General features: G+C 41.3%; 1 non-coding gene across 1 annotated transcript; it reads left to right on the plus strand.

Annotated features, from left to right (window-relative positions):
* Positions 1-4,876: 4,876 nt before the first annotated feature.
* On the plus strand, positions 4,877-4,948 carry trnae-uuc (transfer RNA glutamic acid (anticodon UUC)). The gene has a single exon. It is a non-coding gene; the product is annotated as a tRNA-Glu (tRNA).
* The last annotated feature ends 1,221 nt before the right edge of the window (positions 4,949-6,169 follow it).

A 6,169-nucleotide genomic window follows, 5' to 3' on the forward strand; every position in this document is an offset into this window, starting at 1 on the left:
TAGTTTCCAGCAAAACAAAGGGAGAGGGCATTCACGATAACATTTTGGCAAAGTTTAAGCAGCCTAATCGACTAGCTAAGTAAATTTCACCCATTACCCTAATTGACGTACAATGTTTGGTAACAAATATTGCAGAATGAGGAAATAAAGTTTGTTTTAAAGCTGTCTTCATCACTTTAAATTGGTCTATTATGTTAAAATAGAACAAATAAATTGTTATAAATAAAATGTTTTATGTTTGTTCCTGATTTTACTCTGTAATATGTATTGTTTAGTTGATTGTTTACTTACATTCCTTTAAATTAAGTTATAAACCTATTAAAATCTGCTATTTAGAGTGACTGGGAGGTCCATCTTATCTTTGAAGAGCAGGATGGAGCTTCACACTAAAAATCCACAGCAACCATCAGATGCAGGTGCTGTATCTGAGTAAGATCAGGAGGCTTCTCATGTTACTGGTAACCGTGGAAAAAAGTAGTATTTGTTTCATGAGAGGAAGCAAACCTCTGGCCAAAAACCTTGGCCTGAGGAGGAACGGGTGCCACCAGACTGTACTTGCCAAAGACACACCACAGGAAATAGTGCCCCGGTGACCCTGGAGGTGAAGGGATCCATGAACCATGATTACTTCAAGGATGTTATAAGCAAAGCACACTAATTATTTTAGAACTACATATTATTCGCAGGACGTTTTTAGGCTATCTAAACGCTCCACCTCTGCCCATAATTAATAGAAATAATGGTGTTTTGATAATGGGAACGATGCTTTAATGGCATGTTTGATTTGTCGTATGTGCCGTGGGTTTTTACACGGCTTTCAATCAACAATGGGGAGCTACAATCGACAGGGTGGCAGATGACACTAATTTCATTTGGCCACTTTACCACTTGGGATCAATAAGCTCATTTAATTGGAATCTTGTGCCTGCTCTGAATTGGGAAAACAAAGCAAAACGTCTAGTCCCGACAGCAACCAAGCACGATGGGCGAGAAAAAAAGGGTAACCCTGTGGATAAAAGGCAGATGTTCCTGACGTTATGACCCTAACGGCTGAAAGTTGGCCCTATATCATTTTGGCTGATGAAAAATAATAAAAGCAATTGACTTTTTCTTGACCCATGGAAAGCGATTCGATGACACTGACCACAAAAAAAATACTCATTCAGTTTTATTAATTTTAGGTATCCGATGCACAAGGTCCGCAATACGTTGCTTGGCAACATGGCAACCCTCCTTTTGAACCATGCCCAAAGGGCATGTGTCCAATAGTATCCATTATTAGGATCTATTCAGTGAAAATTGCTTGCATTGGATTTATTGTCACGGTTCGTGGAGCCCTTACCCAATTTGGTCATTGGGGCACTTCCCTTGGTGTGTCTTGGGCAATAACAGCCTGGTGGCGGCCATCCCTTTTTGCGGGTGGGGGTTTACTCTCCCATATAAGACAATAGTAGTACTGGTTTCCGTTGATACCAGTAGTCTGAGACAGACTGAGATACAGCACCTTAATTATCTGCTCACTGTTGTTGTCACTGTAAAACGTCTTGCTGCTCTAAGGAGATGAAGCGGAGATCCTAAATTACTGGGGGGAAAACGATTTTTTTCCTCTCCCAAAAAATTAAGTAGTTGTTTACATCCACATGGTGTGTGAATGAAAAACAGGTTATGAGACATGCACACATTGCTTTAATGGTGCAGGACAAGGGTGTCACATATTTTAAAAATGGATCTCCACAGAACTTATGTCTCATTAAAACTGCATAAATGGGATAGCCGACCACCCACAAACTTCGACAATCCAGCTATTCACGCATACATATTTCCAGGTTAGATGGTAGATTCAGTGGCGTGACGCAAATTTTACTCTTGGGCCTTCACTCCAGTCTGAATTTGTGATGTGACACATTTTTTCAGGGATTTTGTTTTCTTGATTTTAAATTTTTTGAGTATAAAATGCCAGTCAAGCAAAGATCAAAACTCCTAAAGCAGACAATGCGCTCTCCTTAACTCTAGCCTGCACCCTACTTGATCCAAAAGACTTGACAGCTGAACCGTCATAACACTGTGCAACAACTTTACTTAGACATTCTTTTACCACCAAAAAGTGGATGACCTCCAATGTCATTTTTTGCAAATCTGACAAAACGTTCCTTGCCACCTGTGTCCGTGACATGACGCACAACCAGTACAAGCAGCGTTATTCGCGTCTGTCAACTCATCCACCAAAAATGAGACGAACAGTGCTTAATTAACTTCCCTTAGGGTACCACTCTAAGTTTGTGGGCTGAAAGTGGCAGATAATGTGGGGTTGCATTTCAAAATAGTATGTCCAACCCTTCTAGAGGAAGGTGACACAGCACATCAGACACTAACTTTCCCATGGGGTACCGCTCGTAGTTTGTGGGCTAATAGTGGCAAACAAAACCTTTTTCCTGTTGCAATTCTTTAATGATGTCCAGCTTGTCTCAAAAAACAAATGGCTTGGACAGTACATCTGCTACCAAATCAGTTTCTTTTTCTACTTCAGCCATTGTGTGTTGACAAAACCATTTCGTTTTGCAGCAGGTTATCAGTGAGCGGTTGCTGCGATTGTTTTTGTGATTTACCGTCCCCTAGTAAAAGCGGTAATGTTTCTCTAGGCATTCCAGCAGTCGGATTTAAACCAATTCAAAATTCGATTGGCTGAACACACAGTGGCATTACACTCGTGTTATGTTTCCAAGAAATATTGAAGGCTTTATGGGCAGATTTCTAAGCCTTGCAACAAGTAATGACTGAAATATGATGGGTTAAATAATCAAATATGGAAGCACACGTCTGGAAGCAGTGTGACCGGATAAAAAACAATAAAAAAAAGCTAAAAATTCTGAATTACAGTACAGTATTTATCATTTGTGGCTTTATTTAGGCACAACACAAAACCAGCATCAATGATTAAGTAGTAGTGTAAATGGACTGAATATGATTGCCAACAAATGATTCAGATATATTTTAGGCCAGCAGAAAAGGCCTTGCAGGCCCTTACGGCCCACCACTGGGTAGAATAGATGGTAAAAATACATATGAAGTCCTCAATAATGGCGGATAAGGTATCAACTACAGCTCAATAAGGGAAATATGACCTGTTGTGCATTTTTGAATACTATAGTTGTCCCCTAATATCATTTATCACATTGCTTGTCCATTTTGAATTACAGTATTTGTTTTTTCAAGCTAAACAAGTCAATGCAAGTAAAAAAATGTCTTGTTAGTCTTTTACAAACGTAAATTGCTCATTATCAGTTCCAGATGACAGTCTGTACAGCCCTTTGAGACATGTGATTAAGGGATAGACAAATAAAGGTAACTTGACGTAGCCCATCAAAGATCCACTTTAAATTCAAGGAAAGACAAAGGAGAGCTCAGACATAAAAGTGTTCTAATGCATCAGTAAAGAAAAGAAAGTAGCCACAGTGAAAAGATATTTCAAGGATTTAAAGGGAAGAGGCAAGGGATAAACCCAGTGAAAGATCAAAGTGGATAGTAGAGAAACGACGGGAAAACAATCACTTTCTTTCTAGCGAGACTCTTTTACTTTAGAGAGACAGAAGGTAGGATAGTGGTGGAATCTTAACATCCTGCTCATTAATTATTAACCACTTTGAGGAATATTCTGTGAGTACATGGCAGACTGCTATTAGAACTATGTCATGTTTTTTCATTATTTCGGCCATAATCTGAGCATCCATGCATGTGAAATGAGCGTCCTACAGCTGGGGAGTCTTGTGAATGAGTTATTGGGACAAAGTCGTAGCTGTGGATTCATTGGCATTCCGGCAGAGTGGCTGCGCGGCTGAAAGCCATTTCACAGTGGATACCATGAAATACCTCAAAGCCCAACTGAGGTGCTTTAAAAATGAACCCACGGTCGAACGAGGGACGATGCGGTGTGACAAACGAAGGGCCAGAATCCAAATGAGGAGAGGAAAGTTTACAAAGTTGAGAAAATACTGCACTGAATTCACTACAATAAACTGGAACACTTTGAGGTTATATGGTAAAGCATTCCGTACATAATGATATGTAAAATGTATATTTGTGGATGGTTGGATGGTTGTACTGCAGAATGCTTGAAAAAAGGTGGCACGGCTATGATTGACTGGTTTGTACGCTTGTTGAATGTATGCTTCTTAAGTGGTGTGGTTCCTGTTGATTGATGTAGTGCATGTCTGGTGCCATTGTATAAGGGTAAACGTGATAAGTATATAGCAATTCGAGAGGTATCAGTTTGTTGTCTGTGCCGGGTAAGCTGTATGGAAGAGTCTTGATTAAGAGAGTGAGAGTAAGAACAGATGAGGTAGTGATGGAGGAGCAGAGTAGTTTAAGGAAAGGAAGAGGATATGTGGATAAGGTGTTTGCAGTACGACAGGTGTATGAGAAATATTTTGCAAAAGGTAAGGATGTTTATTTGGCTTTCATGGACTTGGAAAAGGCGTATGACCGAGTCGATAGAGAGGCGTTGTGGCAGGTGATGGTAATGTATGGAGTGGGTGGAAAGTTGTCGGAAGCATTAAAGAGTTATTATGTGAACAGCAGAGCATGTGTAAAAGTAGGGAGTGAGACAAGTGAGTGGTTCCCTATGTTGACTGGTGTGAGACAGGGGTGTGTGATGTCACCATGGCTGTTTAATGTGTACACGGATGGAGTGGTGAGAGAGGTGAATGCGAGAGTATTTGGCAGAGGTGTAGAGACGATGGATAACAGTGGAACGGTGTGGCAGGTAAGTCAGTTGTTGTTTGCAGATGTGCTTGTGGCCGATTCTGAGGAAACATTGAAAAAATTGGTAATGGAGTTTGGAATAGTGTGTGATAGACATAAGTAATGTGTGAATTTTATATCCCATATGGTCTAGCGGTTAGGATTCCTGGTTTTCACCCAGGCGGCCCGGGTTCAACTCCCGGTATGGGAACATATTTTTGGGGCGGCAGTAGCTCAGGAGGTAGAGCGATCGTTTTAGGATTAAGGGATCCCAGTTCGAATCCCGGCTTGTCCGTGTTACATGTCGAAGTGTCCTTGGGTAAGACATTGAACCCCCTATTACCCCCAATAAGCAGGTTAGCGCCTTACATGGTTGCACAGATCACGGCCGCTATTGGGAAATGTGAAGCACAATGTAAAGCGCTTTGGGAAGTCATTGACTTGAAAAGCGCTATAGAAATGCAGATCAAATGCAAATGCAGATCATTTCATTTCATGAATATTGCGAAGAGTAAGGTGATGGAGTGGACATGGCGTTGTAAATAAGGTTGGATGAACAGGTGCTGGAAGAAGTTGAAAGCTTTAGGTACTTGGGTAGTGATGTGGCTGCAGTTGGTGGAATGGAGTGCGAAGTATTGCACAGAGTGAATCAAGGAAGCGAGGTTTTGGGTGCTCTGAGGAGAGTGATAAGCAACAAGAGTATGAGTATGGAAGTTAAGAGAGGACTGTATGAGAGTGTGATTGTGCCAACTGTGTTGTATGCTGCAGAGATTTGGAGCGCGAATGCAGATTTAAGAAAGAAAATGAATGTTTTTGAGATGAAGTGTTTGAGGAGTATGTTAAGAGTGACAAGATTGGATAGATTGTGAAATTAAATTGTGAGAGACGGAACTGGAGTAGTAGTGGAACAGGGCAAGCGTGTGGATAAGAGAGTACTCGGTTGGTTTGGACACATGTAGAGGTTTAATAAGGACTGAATGTTGAAGACGATCTACAAAGCAGAATTAAATGGAAGGAGTCCAAGAGGAAGGTCGCGATTGATATGGATGGATGGTGTTTTGAGTGCACTGCAGGAAATAGGTCTCAATGCCTCAATGCAGTGAAAGCGAGAGCTTTTGTTGGTAATAAGGATGAGTGGAGAGGTGTTGTTAAAGGATGGTTGGATGTTTATACACATTCTAAGGGATGGGGAGGCCACCTGTATGATGCGGCTGAAGTAAACCAGTGAAAGCTGTCGGGCCCTGCTGCTGAACAGAAGAGTGTGTTGTGTCACTCTGACTTGTGTGACATGGCCGCTTTCTTGTGTCCCTTTCCATTTGGAGGGACGAAAGCATGACCAACTTAGGTGCCGAGGTGCTTGACTTGTTTGGGTGTTCGGGCATTTGGGTTGTCCATGGTCAATTTTTTGTGTTTCTTGCTACTTTTTCCCTTT

Source organism: Urocampus carinirostris, chromosome 3 (genome assembly GCF_059441175.1).
Source record: "Urocampus carinirostris isolate Australia breed hairy pipefish chromosome 3, RoL_Ucar_1.0, whole genome shotgun sequence".
In the NCBI taxonomy this organism is placed as follows: domain Eukaryota; kingdom Metazoa; phylum Chordata; class Actinopteri; order Syngnathiformes; family Syngnathidae; genus Urocampus; species Urocampus carinirostris.